At 35.4% G+C, this 17,359-nt stretch overlaps 2 long non-coding RNA genes across 2 annotated transcripts in view; one reads left to right on the forward strand and one right to left on the reverse strand.

Annotated features, from left to right (window-relative positions):
- The window catches only part of LOC122064493, a 25,437-nt gene extending 18,261 nt beyond the window's left edge, over nt 1-7,176 (forward strand). Inside the window, exon 3 of the long non-coding RNA XR_006135730.1 lies at nt 6,424-7,176. This is a non-coding gene — a long non-coding RNA (uncharacterized LOC122064493). The remainder of the gene's footprint in view (nt 1-6,423) is intronic.
- LOC122064494 lies at nt 6,353-13,845 on the reverse strand. Its single transcript, XR_006135731.1, has 4 exons — nt 13,490-13,845; nt 10,689-10,870; nt 9,633-9,706; nt 6,353-6,617 (listed from the first exon to the last, which is right to left on the reverse strand). It is a non-coding gene; the product is annotated as an uncharacterized LOC122064494 (long non-coding RNA).
- Between the last annotated feature and the right edge of the window lie 3,514 nt (nt 13,846-17,359).

Here is a 17,359-nt window from a genome sequence, read left to right on the forward strand (position 1 = left end):
CCCTCTAGAGTAGAAGACTTTAATCTTCAAGTAAGCTCAACATGACCATGGCATCTCACCAGTCTTCTCCCTTGTCCTCTTACACTTTAAAGCACAAATAGTAAAACCCTCTCTTCTTTTCTCTTGGCTTTTGATTAATAAAACATCAAGAACACTCAACTACCTTCTCAAGCCCATTTTAATGGAGTAAAGATACTTTTCATCATGCAATAAACCTCATTCGATGATCAACCATCAAGAGGAAAAATTTTCATACCAAAATCATAGCCTTCTTTCACTCAAAACTCATTTTTCTTGCTGCCATGGTGTAGAGCTTGAAAAAACAAAGAAGTAGCAACTTGGTTCACCTAAATCCGAGTTAAAATGAGGGAGATATGACCATTTGAAGTTGGAGCAATGAGATCGTCTGAAATAAAATCTTCGTAGGAGTGGCGTAGGCTACATCGGAGGCGCGCGCAGCAGAGGCGCAGATCTGGCCATAGATCTCATTAAAAGGTATCTCTTAATATAACCGTTCGATTAAACCAACGGACAATAGATCTAAACCATAGGATCTGAATCTCTCAAAGTCAAAGATGACGTCAGTGTGACAAAGGCGCTGACAACGTCAGACGTGTTGTCGACTTACCATTGGCTATGTCAGCGCAGATTCCGGATCTATGTCAGCTTAAAACATAAAGGAGAATCATTTAAAGACCATTAGATCTGGATCTATAAGATCTAGTTGATCCAGATCTAAGGGATTGGAATCTAACCTTCGGTGATGATGCACATGCGACACACACTAGTCAATGTAATATGGTGTTTCGCCAGACCATCATATCTAATACACTCCACCAATAAGAAGCCTCGGGTAAGCATCCTCAAAGCAAGATCTTGCACGAAACGTCGGATTTTAATCTGACCGACGTGGCTCAATCTGAGACGTGTATTAAGGATCCCTCTGATTCTCTTATATACACATAACCCCTTGCCTTCTTATTTCTAGTGCTAAATGTCTCTCATCAACTAAGACCTTTAAAATCTCAAAATTACACAAAAGCCCCTCAAATTTTAAAAATAAATTTCAAAAAATCCACCCAACACCGAGAGCAACTGATGAATTTTCGGTTTGGATTTTTGAACTGGTTTCATGGAAACACATATAACTTTTTCATACGATATCCGATCGAGATGAAATGAAGTGTGTTGGAATTGTGACTGGACGCTCTACGACTTTTCAGAAGACCCGATCATCTGAATTAGCCATATAAAAAGATAAAAATTCCCTTAGACCCTTCCAATGACGCATCTTTCTCATACGGAATCAGAACGCGATGAAATCAGAACTGTTGGGAAGATCGGATGTTTTTCGTATTGTTACATGGAGAACACTTCCTTTAAAAAATTCATCTTCAATGCCGAAACTACCCTTGACTGCCATAAATGTCGTAACTTCTTTATACGGTATCAAAATGTGACAAAATCAGATGCAGTGGACTAGAGAAATTACAATCTATTTTTTTTCATGAAGGAACGATCTTCCAAATGTCATTTTCACTATCGAAAATTCCTCAGAGCATAAATAGGTCAATTTTACCAGTTTTGACCCAGAAACCCGCACCACTTACCATAGATGAATTAAACTACTCCATGCACACAATGTGGCTATGTTATCTCATCAATGACACTCAACGCTATCATGTCATCATTTTCGGCCACATCACCCAAACTAACCACATCATCACCGCCACATGGCCGGGTTGCCAACAAGGACAACCATACAACACCCCTGACTTCTTATAATTACAAAAAAACCCTTCAAAAATTCAACCAAAATTCTAAAAGAACCCCCACTGGCCGAGAGCTACTGTTGGTTTTTTTGTTCGGATTTTCGAACTGGTTTTACGGAAACACATGTAATTTTTTCATACGATATTTGATCAAGATGAAACGAAGTGCGTTGGAACCGTGATTGGACGCTCTATGACTTTCCATCTGACTTGATCATCTGACTTAGTCATGTAAAAGATGAAAATGCCCCTAGATCTTTCCAATAATGCATTTTCCTCATACAGAATCGAAATACGATGAAATCAGAACCGTTGGAAAGATAAGATTTTTTTCGTATCGTTACATGGAGAAAACTTCTGTTAAAAAATTCATCTTCAATACCGAAACTACCTCCGAATGCCATAAATGTTGTAACTTCTTCATATGGTTTCGGAACGTGATGAAATCAAATGCACTGGACTAGATAAATTACAATCTATCATTTTCATGAAGAAAAGGTCTTTCAAAAATATCTTTTTTACTGTCAAAAATGCCCCCAAGCGTAAATAGGCCAATTTTGTCAGTTTTGACCTGAAAACCCGCACCACGTACCATCGATGAATCAAATCACTCAATGCACACAATGTGACTATATTATCTCATCAGTGACACTCAATGCTATCATGTCATCACTTTTGACCACATCATCACTACCACATGGCCGGGTTGCCAACGAGGACAACCATACAAAAACAAGTTGTACGGTCCATACACCAGTGCCAATAAGAGTGAGAATGTGCAGGAACATTAATATGGATGGAATTTTGTATTTCATATGTTGAAATCAAATTGTATTTGCTAATAAATTCATCTAGATTGAATCATCAAGTTACTTGATCCAACTGAAGCAAAGACTTAACTTGACCAAAGCGGTCGAGTCCATAGTTTCAAAAATCAAATCAGATTAGATCGATCAAAATCGCTGATCAAAGACTCCGATCACATCTTCTTTGATTGACCCTTATCTTCCATTATCGATTCTTTCTAAATGCTGGCCTGGTAAGAGAGAATTCTCCCTTTCAGGAGGGAATGGATAGATTGATATGACCTTTGTAGGTTCTTCTAGTTGTGACATTGTGGGAAAGCTTGATTTTTGTGTTGTCATCATCCACCTTCGGATGGAGCATAATCTAAGAAGATGGACTTCCAAATCTTGATTTTTTGACATGATTTGGAATGCCATCTTTTTTTACGTTAGCTCTAAGGCCCAATCGCGTCCTTCTCGATAGCCCCGTGACTCCTCTAGCAATTGGCTGAGTGTAGCCTCTTGGGGTCCCCACCACCCACCCTTTAATGAGTTTGTATCATCTTTCCCTTGTTCTGTTTCTTGCCCCTAGAGGTTGTATATTCCCTCTTTTTTTCTTTCTTATAGTATGAATTTCTTATTCACCAAAAAAAAAAAAAAAAACCTAGATTGGATCAATATTGGTCACGACTAATCCAATATTGATCCAATGGTACGATCTAAGGGTGAAAAGGTCCGAACAAAGATAAATCCGTTTGATCCACTCCAATCCCGAAGATCCTGATTGATTTCAATTGAGAGCAGTGTGTTTTAAAACCTATGTCTAGTCACCTCAAAAGCCTATTTTCAATTTTCAAATTTTATCATCAAAGATTGAATGGATGATGTTATCTGGTCTTGAGACTGATAGACCAACATGCCTGACCATGGTTTCGTGAATCGGAATCAGATCGGTTGAATCGACCATGACTAATCTAGTTGATTTTGGCCTACTCCGGTGGGAATCAGTATTGACCAATTTTCATCCCCAATTTTGGTTTTCAAAACCTTATGCCCCACCTAATCGTGAGTTCTATGACTTTGACTCTGATTGCACATTCTTTTGTCTTTCACCAAAAAAACTAAAAAGAAAAAGAAAGAAAAGAAAGAAAGAAATACACCAAATTGCAGACTAAAATTCACATGGAGTAAATCAAGTAAAAGTTTACTTGTCCGCATCTCCTTGCCAAAATTCAGCAACAAAAGTGGATCATTTTTTTTTTTTAGGGTTTCCGCATACAAAGGTACAAACATATGACCAGAATTAGGTTTTTTTTGAGAATCAAACCTGAAATGACAAAGAGCGGGGCAAAAGGAGGATATAAAAGGTAGGGAGCTTTGTCATCTTGGAAGCCTAATACAATATCCAGTACAAATTCCACCAATAAAGTACTAGTATCACAAAAGAAAAACCCTTCATACTCAAGATCTTCGTATGGCTTGTGCCTTGTCGAGAATTTATTTTCCTTTTATTGGTCATTAAATAGTTTACCTAAAAAACGTCAATAAATGAAAGAATCTTTCCAAGATTTATTTATTATTATTATTATTATTATTTTTGTAAATCTTTTCAGGACTTCAGCCGCTTTCACGAAGAGGTAAGGGAGAAAAATTATAAGATTGAGTAATCGGTTGAATCGACCATGACTAATCTAGTTGATTTTGGCCTACTCCGGTGGGAATCAGTATTGACCAATTTTCATCCCCAATTTTGGTTTTCAAAACCTTATGCCCCACCTAATCGTGAGTTCTATGACTTTGACTCTGATTGCACATTCTTTTGTCTTTCACCAAAAAAACCAAAAAGAAAAAGAAAGAAAAGAAAGAAAGAAATACACCAAATTGCAGACTAAAATTCACATGGAGTAAATCAAGTAAAAGTTTACTTGTCCGCATCTCCTTGCCAAAATTCAGCAACAAAAGTGGATCATTTTTTTTTTTTTAGGGTTTCCGCATACAAAGGTACAAACATATGACCAGAATTAGGTTTTTTTTGAGAATCAAACCTGAAATGACAAAGAGCGGGGCAAAAGGAGGATGTAAAAGGTAGGGAGCTTTGTCATCTTGGAAGCCTAATACAATATCCAGTACAAATTCCACCAATAAAGTACTAGTATCACAAAAGAAAAACCCTTCATACTCAAGATCTTCATATGGCTTGTGCCTTGTCGAGAATTTATTTTCCTTTTATTGGTCATTAAATAGTTTACCTAAAAAACGTCAATAAATGAAATAATCTTTCCAAGATTTATTTATTATTATTATTATTATTATTATTTTTGTAAATCTTTTCAGGACTTCAGCCGCTTTCACGAAGAGGTAAGGGAGAAAAATTATAAGATTGAGGAAGTGTTTCTTGTAAGAGAGTGTGGTACTGGTTCCTATACATGCCCAACGGTTAATGAGAGCACATTAAAAAACCTCCATGGTCCATGGAGCCTTCATTTTCCATTTCATGGGGGTGGGCCAGTTATTTTGCCCCTGTTTGGGGCACAAAGACCATACTACCCCATAGAAACATTTTCTCCTACAATATGTAAAAAGGGAAAGAAATATGACTTACCCCCTTACAACTTTGTGAAAGGAATTTTGTGGTTGGAAAGGCGAAGTACAGAAACAGTTCCTTAAAATTCCAATGCCTAAATCTTTATGGCATTGACTGAGGTTGTCAGATATGCATCGGAAAGATTGTTTGGTATCTCTAACATGGGAGGGGTCACATTTATAATTGAGGAGGCTCCATGACCACCGAGGCAATTGTAAGAAACTTTCAAATGAGGGTGTGATTTCTTTCATTGCCTAGAGAGAGATTTGCGTCTATCTATGGGAAGCGTATATTCCCCTAAGGTGTAGAAAAGTTACACATTTTTCACATGTGTTTCTAGAGTCTTCTCAGGTGTTCTAGGGTCTTGGTGTATGTCAAGTACGAGATTTGGTCCAGATATAATGGAAGATTCTCTAAATCCCTACAAAAAATCGTAGCACTTGACAGAATTTGCATTTTGACCAACATAGTTGACTCTTGGTCACTGTGTGCAAATGGCTTTAGTTAGAGAGTCCCCAGCATGAGTCGGTGCAACTATGGCTCAAATTGACTCAAGGGTTTTGTTCTAATTGAGTTTTTTGACTCAATTTGGGACCGGTCTATGGTTTGTTGGGTGTATTGATCAATTATAAGGATGGCAAAACCATTAACCAATTTTGAAAGTATTTTTATTCATTTTTTTAACCATCCTATGCCAACATGAAAGCAAAAACACAATGCGCCTAGATGTGATAGAAGATCTCGACCTTAAATGCATGGTCCCCCCGCGTCTTAGGGGGGTTCTCAACTCATCATTGAATAATCCTTCTAAGGGTGATAAAATGTGGTGTTTACATTGAGTATGAGAATAGACTTTGTTACTTAATTCAGGTTTGAACCGGTAATCTCTGAGGCCGCCCAAAGCTTCAAACCACCCAAGCTCCAAAATTCTTAAGAGTTTCCACTCGAACATGAAATTTGAACCTCAACAAAAAGAAATATGCATCCTTATGATATGGATTAGGCAACCATATTGGAACGAAATTATTATGTTTAATAATGCAAATGACTAGTAACATCAATCTATTAATGGATCTGTGATTCCCTAATTACATATTGTTTTTATTTATTTTTCTCGAAAAGTCCCTAATCACATATTCATTAAAATAGTACTCAAAATATGCAGAAACAATTTTAGATTAAGGATAACCATAAGAATAAGACAAATAAAATGAGCACTTCAAAACCCATTTATTCATTATTATGGTGACATAATCTCTTTTAATTTTCCCTTTCGAGCCAGGGTGAGATGATGTCAACAATTGTAAAGACATTGGCATTGAGTTTGGGGATAAATCACAGTGTTACAGGTACCCTCGCCGTCCTTGTGCTTCTTTTTACATTCTTTCACGCATTGAGGTAAACTGAATTGGAGATTGCAGTCCCCCAGTTACTCGGTGCAGGTTCCTGCCTCTACTTGGGGTACCATCTTCTCAACTAAACACATTTACAATAAGCATTAGAAATAATAAGGTAAACCCTAAATCTAATATCACTTGTTAGGATTTAGGTAGAATTCCTCCTTTCTACTTAACAATTGAATTCAAAAAAGAAAAAGGAAGGCCTCAATGGAATATCCTTTTTTATTTTTTTATTTTTTTGCTAACGATGGGTATCTAGATCTTCGGCCTGACTTGTCCCGTGTGCTCATACTGACCCCACAACCGCATGGACCAGGTCATACCGGGATTGAATGAAAACCATTTAACTTTAACTGAAAGTAGTGAAGAGCACTAAACACCCCCATGTGAGTGGCCCAAGATGTGCCTAGTGGGAGTCGAACTTAGGACGTCCGAGTTTACGGCTCGTACCAAGTTCGTTGCTCACCAACTACGCTACTCCCATGGGTTACTTTAATAGAATATCCAACAATAAAGTTGAAAGAAATAAACCTGAGACGAGCATGAGTAAGGCAAGAATGAAAAAGGTCACAGAGAGCTTTGCCATTCTAGAAATCTCTTATGTCTTCGAAATTCTGACTAAATTGACAATGAAGTAATGAAGCTCTTATATAATGTTTCAGTGGATCTCAAGAGCTCCAAAGATTTTCCTTTTTAGGTAGTAGATCATAGTATTATCGCATCCAAAAAAATTAAGAATAGAAATTATGCACCAAAGATCTTCCAGATTGTTTGATTAGGTGACTTATAAGGAATGAAATGGAGGATATCTTTTACCACTCCAAAAAAAAAAGGAGATATTTTACAAAAAAAAATGGAGGAAATATTTATCAAAAAATAAATGGAGGGGATCTTTTACCAAAAAATGAAAATGAGAAGGGATTTGATCTGCTGGATTATTTTTTACCATATGCATCGATTTCAAACTTCTCAATAAGGTAATTAATTACCTAAGAATCTTTTAATTGGCTAATCTGATTTTTTTTTTTTAATTTAGAAGAAATTTAAGTATATTCCATTTCATTGATATGATCAGTTGACAACACCAAAATCTTGTGCAATACCAGCTAGGATCGGCTCATCTGTCTAGTGATTATAGTGCCTCATCCAATCTACAATATCTGTATTAAAACCTTTCGGAAATTATGTATTATTGTCATGTATATGGTCATGCATGTGAAATTACCATTGATAACCGGAAATGAGATACAAAAGGTATGTTACCCTTATCAAGTACATAGTTGGTACATGACACTTTTGTACCAATGTCAAAGAGAGAGTCAGGTTGACAGGATTTAGATATGTTTGCTCGTTGGATGCCCCAGGAGCTAGATTTTCTCATCAACTCATCCAATCTTTGCTAAGGAGATGGCATTCTCCTAGCCAACCCAATCCGTTGCTAAAGTGGTGAAAATGCCCTCAATCTATCATTGTTTGAGTCTGCTGGTTGTGGGTTCGAGTCTTAGCATGCCCCACTATCGCCCATTGGTCCTGCGGAAGTGTCGCTTGTTATACGAGGGCTTGTCCTGAGGGCTATAATCACTGTCATGGAGCACCATTTTTTCAAATGGTATAGATCTAGATTTCTTATGAGGTATCCTATTTAGAATGTGACATGATGACATTATGGCTTCCCCCAACAAGTTCAAAGGTAATCCTGAACTGATAAGCATGGAGTTTATCATCTCTTTTAGAGTTCTATTTTTCCTTTCTGCAACTCAATAAGATTAAGGTTGATAGGGGCTATGGTCTCCTGAATAATTCTTTTTTTTTTTTCACAAAATTATGATAGAAATTGAGTACCATATTCTGCCTCTCTATCAGTTCTAAATCTTTTGACCTTCTTTCCTAACTGATTTTCAACCTCAGTCTTGTAGGTCAAGAAAGTCTATTCTGCTTCATCCTTAGTTCTAAGAAGGTATAACTTTGTATACTTAGAACAATCATCAATAAAGGTTATGAAGTATCTTTTGCCACCTCTTGACTCATGTCATTTGAAATCACTTGAGTCACTATGAATTAATTCCAATAACTCAGACTTTCTTTCAATAGAAATATGAGGCTTTTTAGTGAATTTAACCTCAACACAAATGGGGCATTTGACTAATGGGGTTTTAATATTGTCATGTCTCAATCATAGTTTGCATGATTTCTTTATGGATGCACTACAATGTTCTAATTTACCATGCCAAACATTATAAGAATCAACCAAATACACAGAATGACTAGGCTTTTCATTGATAATATTAGCAACATTCAGAACAAATAACCTACTAGAGTTACACCCTTTCACAGTAAATATATTGTTTTTGGTAACAATAGCCTTATCTTCCTTAAATGATAGTTTAAAACCTGCCTCTATAAGAAGAGCATCGGAAACTAGATTTCTCCGAATATCAGGCACATGCAATACATCATTGAGAACAAGGGTTTTAACTGAAGTTAGTTTTAGTTGAACTTGCCCCTTACCAGAAACCTAAGATGATTGGGAATTTCCCATAAAAATATGTTCACCTATTTTAACCGTTGAATGGTTAAAAAAGGCATTTTGATCCTCAAAGATGTACTTAGTAGCACCTGTGTCAATGATCCATTCTTTTCGGTGAGGCCTAGAGGACATTTTTTGGGCATTCTTCTTCCACAAGAATTTCTTCACCAAGTCAGTAGACAAGGCGAGTAGTGATCTAATTTCTCTTAGTGTGTTTTAAGTTTATAGGACTATTGAATTCCATATCATGCACTTTTTTCTAAATTAGAATCTCATGTATGCTTTATTTGAATTATATCAAATGCTTATATATGAAATTGCTAATATAAATGCGGTTGTGTATAAGTGGGATTCGGTGTGACTGAGAAAAATTCCGTTACCGTGATCGCCCTATTGTTGCATCATCATGCACTGTGTGTGTATTAGAGCTAGACTGTGACACTTTCTTGCATGACATCTAAAAATCATATTCTGAAGTCAGAGAAAAGAATAAGAACCTTGAAAATTTGCATTGGATTTGATCTAATTCCCAATCTCAAAAGAGAAAAAGAGAAGATGGCAAACCTGTTCAAAGCATAAGACCATTTGAGGTAGTAAGTGATTTGTTCTTCAAACCAGCGGCATTTGTTGTGATCACTCTGTTTAAGATCATCGCAAACATTTGAAATCTCCTCAGAAGGAAAGAAGATCTCAATAGTTTCACTACCCATAACTAAAAAAAGAAGCGAAGAAATGAAGAAGAACGATAACCAGAAAAGAAGAACACGACGAGAAAGAATGAGCAAAGAAGAGTAAACAAGGAGAAGGCAAAGAGAGGAAGTACATCCCTTTTCATAGAGAGAAGGAAAACTGGAAAAAATGGATTAAAATTAAAGATGAGAAGAAGAATCTAAAGATTAGTGTTTGAAGATTTTCAATCTTTCACTTCATGTCTTTAACTCATTTCCACATGTGGAGTGCAAGACGCATGATGAATCCCATTATAATGGTAGGTCAAATATGCTCGGGGGACATGTTAAATGATCAAGTACATGCTTTCTTCAAGTATATAATAAATATCAAAGAGAGAGAGAAGCGTGAGAGATTTTTTGGGGTAGAAAAGGGAGTCAGTGTTTCAGACTAAAGAAACTATTTTATTAGAAAATATATAATTATGCAAAAAATAAAAAAAAAAGGATACCAAAAATTATAGGAAAAAAATGAAGAAAAATGTATTTAAATATCAAGAAGGGTAAAGTAGTCCAAGAAAAGATTGACCACAAAGCATGAGTACATACAATTATATATATATATATACTAGTAAAAGTGTAAGTGCAAATGTACGTGTGGGTGAGAGAGAGAGAGAGAGAGAAGTCTAGTGTATCAATCGCACTTCCATGAAATTTTCCCTTGCTAGTGTACAAATTACAAATTCAATAGAATGAAGCAAAGATTGAGTAGAGTGTCATAACAGGGATTGAGATCAAGCATAAAATCAATAGAAAATAACCAAATATAAAAGAGGAACATACTTTGCAACAATGGTGAAGAGAATAAGAAATAAAAAGGAGAGAGCATACGCAATTCGGGAATAGCTGTAGTATGGTCATTGACAATAGATATGGGGCAAAAAAATACTACCCGGTTGCGTCCTCTATGCCTAGACATAGGGTGATGTGAAAAGTGGCCCCTGCCCCTTGGTTGGATGCTTGTGCGTGCATACCCACTAGTCGATGGTGCTGATAGCATTCTTTCTCCCATAGAAATAATAGAGGTCAACGAACTATATTCAGCCAATTAGGAGCAGAGGAGCGACATTGAAACTACACATTAAACCAAAAGCAAAATTTAGCGATATCGGGTTACTCAATTAACCAAAACAACTAAAAGAACAATCAAAGTTGAAACCTCAAACATTTTACAACCTATAAACATATCCCATAGAAATAATAGAGGTCAACGAACTATATTCGGCCAATTAGGAATAGAGGAGCGACATTGAAACTACACATTAAATCAAAACCAAAATTTAGCGATATCCATTAAACCAAAAGCAAAATTTAACGATATCAGGTTACTAAATTAACCAAAACAACTGAAAGACAGAACAATCAAAGTTGAAACCTCAAACCTTTTACAACCTATAAACATAGAAGCTTGCCTCTGTATAGTGGTGCATAGCGTAAAGAATGTAACATGCGAGTTAGCACTTGATAACCCAATCAAATAATAAATGTTTCACTATAAGGAGGAGATGTAGATTGTATAAACTGGAGAATTCATGCCTACCTAGAAGAATTCCATGAATCCTTTAAGTTTTTGGCACTAACATATCCATGACTTGCAATTATGTAAGATCTATTTCATCCACCCATTCACTAAATATTTAACAAAATAGAAAATAAAACCACCAAAAAAAACATGTAGGATAAAAAGATGTAATAAAATTCAATCCCTGGCAATGGAAATCATCAAAGAGAAAACAAGAGAGGCTGGCTGACTAACTGAAATGTTGACAGAGAATCGCAAAAGTCACAATCACTACAGCTTTACAAATCTCTTTAGTAAATTGCAAAAGCCATAACCAATTCTCTTCTTATAGAATTCATTAAAAAATGGTTATGTTTTTCCTGTCTAAAAATCAAGAAATTCCCATGACATAGAATAAGGATTTAGTGGATTTGAACCACCTCCCTCTTAAGGTATGGAACCATTTCACACACCACAAGTACTACACCAATTGAGCTAAAGACCCATAATTAAATTATAAAAGCCGTGATCAAAGCAAGAGGAAGACAACCAAACTTAAAAATAATATTTCGTAGCTATTAAAGCCAATGCCTTTCCTTTTGCAATCTAGATTCAAAATGGAGAGAACGAGAAAGTGAAAAGAGATGGTACCTTAGGATTTTTGTTTTCCCTTTTTTGTGATTGCAGAGAGAGCTATCTCCGAATAAAATATCAAATTGATGCTGGTGAAAATTTATGCCATATTATCATAGTAGTAATTTATGCACTATGTCCTATGAAAACCATTTCACGCACTGGTGCTCTGCTTCTTATCAACCTCTGCCCCCTCCACTCCCCCCCCCCCCAAAAAAAAAAAAAAAAAAAAAAAACACGGCCATTCTAACCCTTCAACATTGCTGTGATGCAAATTTGCATGCAGTGCATGTGAAGATCGGGACATTAGTATTATAGTTACATTAAAAATAATCATTTGTATTGTAGCAATTTTCCCCCTCTTTCCAATACATATGTTATTCATAAAAAAAAAAAAAGGAGTTGGACATCAAAATACAGGGTTGAAGCAAAGAAAAGGTTGTTGATAGCCATCCCTACTGTTAGAAAGGTTGCAAGGAAATTGCACATGCACTGCACTGCATGTGAAGATCAACACATTTGTATTATACTTACATAAAAAGTGGGCATTTGTATTTTAACAAATTTTTCTCTCCAAATAAAATCTGCGAAATCGAGCATTGAAATAGCACATTAACAAGGACAGCTTTGAAAATTCAATTTGATCATTACTGAGTTCTTCAATCTGTATCAGCTATATTTAAATAGGGAACCTAAGTTAATGAGAGAATTAAAAAAGGAGAAAAATAAGATAGACTTCAGCTTAATACTCAAGTTCCACTATGTTTGTACTACATATTGGTCGATAGATACAAGCTAGTGCATTGAGATTTTAAGCTACTTTAGACATATATTAAACCTAACAACACAAGCAAAATTAGATATTATTCAATGATAATTCCTTGGGTGGCATATATTGGAATAGTGAGATCCCTTTCTAATTAACAACATCGAATTAACAAAATAATGTTCCTCCAGCACCATCCAAGTTCCCTTGTAGGCCTTTATGACTCAAGAACTAATTATGTACATCTCTAAGCAAGCAAACATGCAAATGAACACTCCCACAGTTCACGATAAGTTCATTCATATAATTTCATAGGAGACCAATAAGTTAGGATCCAGTTCTATTTATTCTCACTTGATTCCCTATCTTGTTGTCTGAAAGTGAAAAATTCACCAAAAACAGTGTTTTGTTTCATCCGTTATGTGCTCTTTGTAGTTACTGAAAAACCATTTAAAGCATATATTTGTAAGTCATTGAACTTTACGGATGACAGAACCACTAAACATGTTTTGAAATTATTATTGTGGTGATAACCTAAAATTGAACAAGTACTATAAGCATCTCCAGTTTGATATACAAAATTCCTCTTTTTATCCATCTAAGTATCAACATCCTTGCCAGATATTATTTCCTTCAAGATTAGCAAACTATTCTCATAATTTGCTGAATAATAAACAGTAATCAAATACCAATATTGCACAAAAACACAAGGTCTGAAGGTGGAAAAGTGTGGGCTGAAGCTTAAATGTTTACTTACAATAAAACGATTACAGTTAGTTTTAAGAGAAAATACCTCTAATGAAGTTTCTCCACCACTTTCAAAGAGCCTAATTCTCGTTCTTCCACCATGAAGAATCACGATCTTCTTCAAATTTTCAATCTACAACACCAAACCATCAAATACCAATAAAAAAATAAATAATAGAGGAATTATATTTAAAAAAAGAAAAAGAACATAAATTGCATGTGTATTGCCACAGTGTTTAGGGCCAAAGAGAAAATAAGAATGGAAACAAAGAGAGTACAAAAACCCCCAAAAACATATATTTTAAAAAGAGAAAAAAGAGGAATGTGAGAGAGGAGAGAAGGGTTTTTTTAGAAGAAAAAAGAAAATAGGAAAAAGAGAGTGGGAGAGATAAGGAAGGGACGTAAGAGGACCAAAAAAATTAAAATTTTAGATAATATTTAAATATTAAAAAAATATAAAAGGTACTAACAATATATAAAAAATTAAAAGGAATGGATTTTTTTTTTTTTTTTTACGTAGAAGGGGACGAGAGATTTTGAGAAACACTGAAGGGTGGGAGATTTTAATAAAGAAACTATTATTTAACTTCTAAATATGAAGAGAGAGAGAGAGAGAGTTTAATATTATTTTAATTAAATAAAGAAACAATTAGTTTCAGGTTACCGTTATTCGTTAGGGACGTGAGAGCGTGAGAGACTGAGCAAGTGAGTAAAATTTTTCCTTTTTTTTTTTTTTTTTTTTTAATGTTTGGTAGGAAGATAAAGAAGAGTTTGAGAGAAGGAAATTACAGAGAGAAAGAGATGCATATATGGTAGGACATCTTTGATGTGAAATTAGTTAATTTTCATAGAGGGAGACATAGACAATTTTCTTTACCAGAAGACATAGACAATTTTACCCTATTAAATAGACTCACCCATAGACTTCTATTTTAGTTGAGAAAGATGAAAATCTAAAGATTTATTTTATTTTTTATAATATAAAATATAAATATATTTACTTAATCGACCTTTTTAAAAACTCTAACTATAGATTTTTAAGTATATAAAGATATCTTAGAGAGAGTATTTTTTGTGAAGTGAAAGATTAGCCAAGAAGCATGCGTACATGCACTTATATAATAGTATGAAGTATGATATATAAGTGATTACAAGTGTCAAAAACACTAACAACTTAATTGACCTCACATGGGTAGTTACATAAGAATATAATAATGTACGCTAAGGTGAACACTAGTCCGAACACTAGTCCTTAACAGGGTGGGGGTAATGAGAAAAAATGGTATGCATTGTACATCGACTTGTCAAGTGAAACAAACCTGTTCTATCGAAGTGCAATGCAAGCTTTTGCATGGTAGGGAGATGACTTTTCTGGTGTACCGTGTGTCTCTGACAATTTTCTTCAAGTTCCTAACCATGTTTGATAGTCCAAAAAGAAATTTAAAAATGAATACAAAAGGGAAACGAAACAATAATTAAATTTAAAGAGGTAGATTTTGTGTATGTTCTTGCATGATTTCTGCTGCATTACTCATATACTGATCTAGTGCCTAGTGGTTTCCTAACCATGTGATAATTTATAGGGCAAGCGGAATTAGGGGTGTCAAAACCTAGCTCGAACCGATAAAATCTGAACCGAGTCAAACCGATCCTTATTGGATTGGTTTTGAACTGAGGTATGTTAAGATCGGCTGAAAACCGGTCCAAACCAAACCGCCCAATAACCAAACTGAATTAAACCGATAAAAAAATAAATGATTATGAGATTATAAATTGGTGAATTGACTATCCATTTTTTACAATATTAGTGAGAAATTTTTTATTGTAAGGGGAGTTGTTACAAATCATTGAATATTAGGTTATGAATAGAAAAATTGATTTGTAAATTGTAATAATGGTTCCATTGATTTCCTTGTTCACTATACAAACTAGTTGGATAGTTAAATAATTATTGGATAATAGGGTTCATCTTGTGATTTTAATATTAGTTATCCTCTTCGTAATTTGTTATCCATTGGTTTCAATATTATTTATCTTTCCCTTACAAAGATAAACCATGATTTAATCATAAATTTAAAGTGTTTTTTTCATCAAATCTTGTCATTATAAGTTATGAATGTAAGATCTCATTATGGTTCAAGCCCAACAATAGACTGATCTAAACCAGTATTAACCCGATAATGAAAAACCGAAATAAATCGAAATCAAACCGAATCAAAATCGAAACCAACCAAAAACTGAAGTTCCTTAACGGATTGGTTTTAGTCTCTCTCATTCTTAGACCAAAACTAATTCAACCCGACCAAAACCAAACCGAACCGACCGATTGACACCCCTAAGAGAAACTAAGCAATTTTGTTTCATGGAATGAATTTTTTTTTTCCGGTCTCATTATTCTCTTCAAGTTATCCAGTAAATATGCTTTTAGGTATCATCTAAATGTTGCTAAAATTGGTGAACATAAAATATAGTAACTGATTATGCTCCCTTTTCAGAAAAAGTGAAGGCTCATTTCAATATGGTAACTGTAGCATAGTGACTGGGGACTTGCATGCTGTAGTCCTACATTTTTTAGTCCGAATCAAGTCTGATCAGGTCCTCGTACGAAAATGATTCTCGTGCAGTGTTTGATCCACACTTGGACTCTACTTAATCTCTCTCTAATGCATGTCAAATATGGGATTTATACTCCGGCCTCCAAAAGAGAAAATTTTTATCCATAAAAAAATAAGAAAATTAGGGTTAATCATCTCTCCTTACATTAAATTTTTTTTTTTTTTTTGTTAAAAGATGATATTATTAAAATAAAAGGGGAAAAATACACCAACATAAAAGAAAGGAAACACAACCGAGACCACTAGAGAAACTTGCTCTCTCCACCTTCGGCATGGCCATCAGCAGAGAAAGCAAGAAACACCCTAGTAGAATCTAAATCTATGCCTGTCCATTGCATCATTTTCAATCTCCATCATAATATAACTAGGGAATGTCACAGAGGTTTCTGTGATTCCTGATTTTGAAGCCTTCCTTGCCAAATAATCTGCAACCACATTTGCCTCGCGAAAACAATGAGAAATTTTCAACGAAATAGAGTTCAAATAGGGGAGAATAGCTCTCCATCGTTGGAGTACAAACCATGGAACTTGGTTCTTCTGCACAACAGACACTACACCAGCCGAATCTAACTCAACCCACACTTCACTCGCCCCATATCTCTTTGCCATGATCAGACTTCCAAAACTGCTTCAAACTCAACCTCAAAGATTTTTTTAATGCCTAAATAAATACTGAAAGAGTTGCAAATCTGACCCTCTTTGTTACGAGCAATGCCACCAACACCTGCCCTTCCTAGATTTCCCAGAGAACTCCCGTCTACATTGATTTTAAACCAATTTGAATGGGGTTTACACCAATGAACTTCTAGAGGCGGAATATACTTAGAGGCCTCTACATGTAACCCCAATTTCCTGCAGCATAAGAGATCGCTGATGCTCTTCACTTCACCCTTCGAACTACCCAAGCAAAGACCAATCTCATGGCAAATTAATTCAAAAATATGCACATCAGATCGAGCCTTGTCCTCATGGCTTCGTCTAGTTCTCTCCCACCAAATATTAGTGGCAATGATTGAGAAGCTCAGCAGCCATGGGTTTTTTAAGTTTAAGATTCTTGCCTTGGACTTCCACCATGTTATCAAGCCTTCTATAGATTGATGCATCGGCTAAGAAATCCCAAAACAAGCACAGAACCTTGCCCATATGCAAGTTGAGTATGGATAGTGAATAAATACATGGTCAATGCCATCTTCATCTTGGTTGCAAAGGAAGCATCTCGATGCCATCATAATGCCTTTCGGTTTGATTAGCTCGTCTGTTGGGAGTTTCCTATGAGCAAGCCGCCATCCTAAGGTAGAACA

This window comes from Macadamia integrifolia, unplaced genomic scaffold (genome assembly GCF_013358625.1).
Source record: "Macadamia integrifolia cultivar HAES 741 unplaced genomic scaffold, SCU_Mint_v3 scaffold1672, whole genome shotgun sequence".
NCBI classification, from domain to species: Eukaryota; Viridiplantae; Streptophyta; class Magnoliopsida; order Proteales; family Proteaceae; genus Macadamia; species Macadamia integrifolia.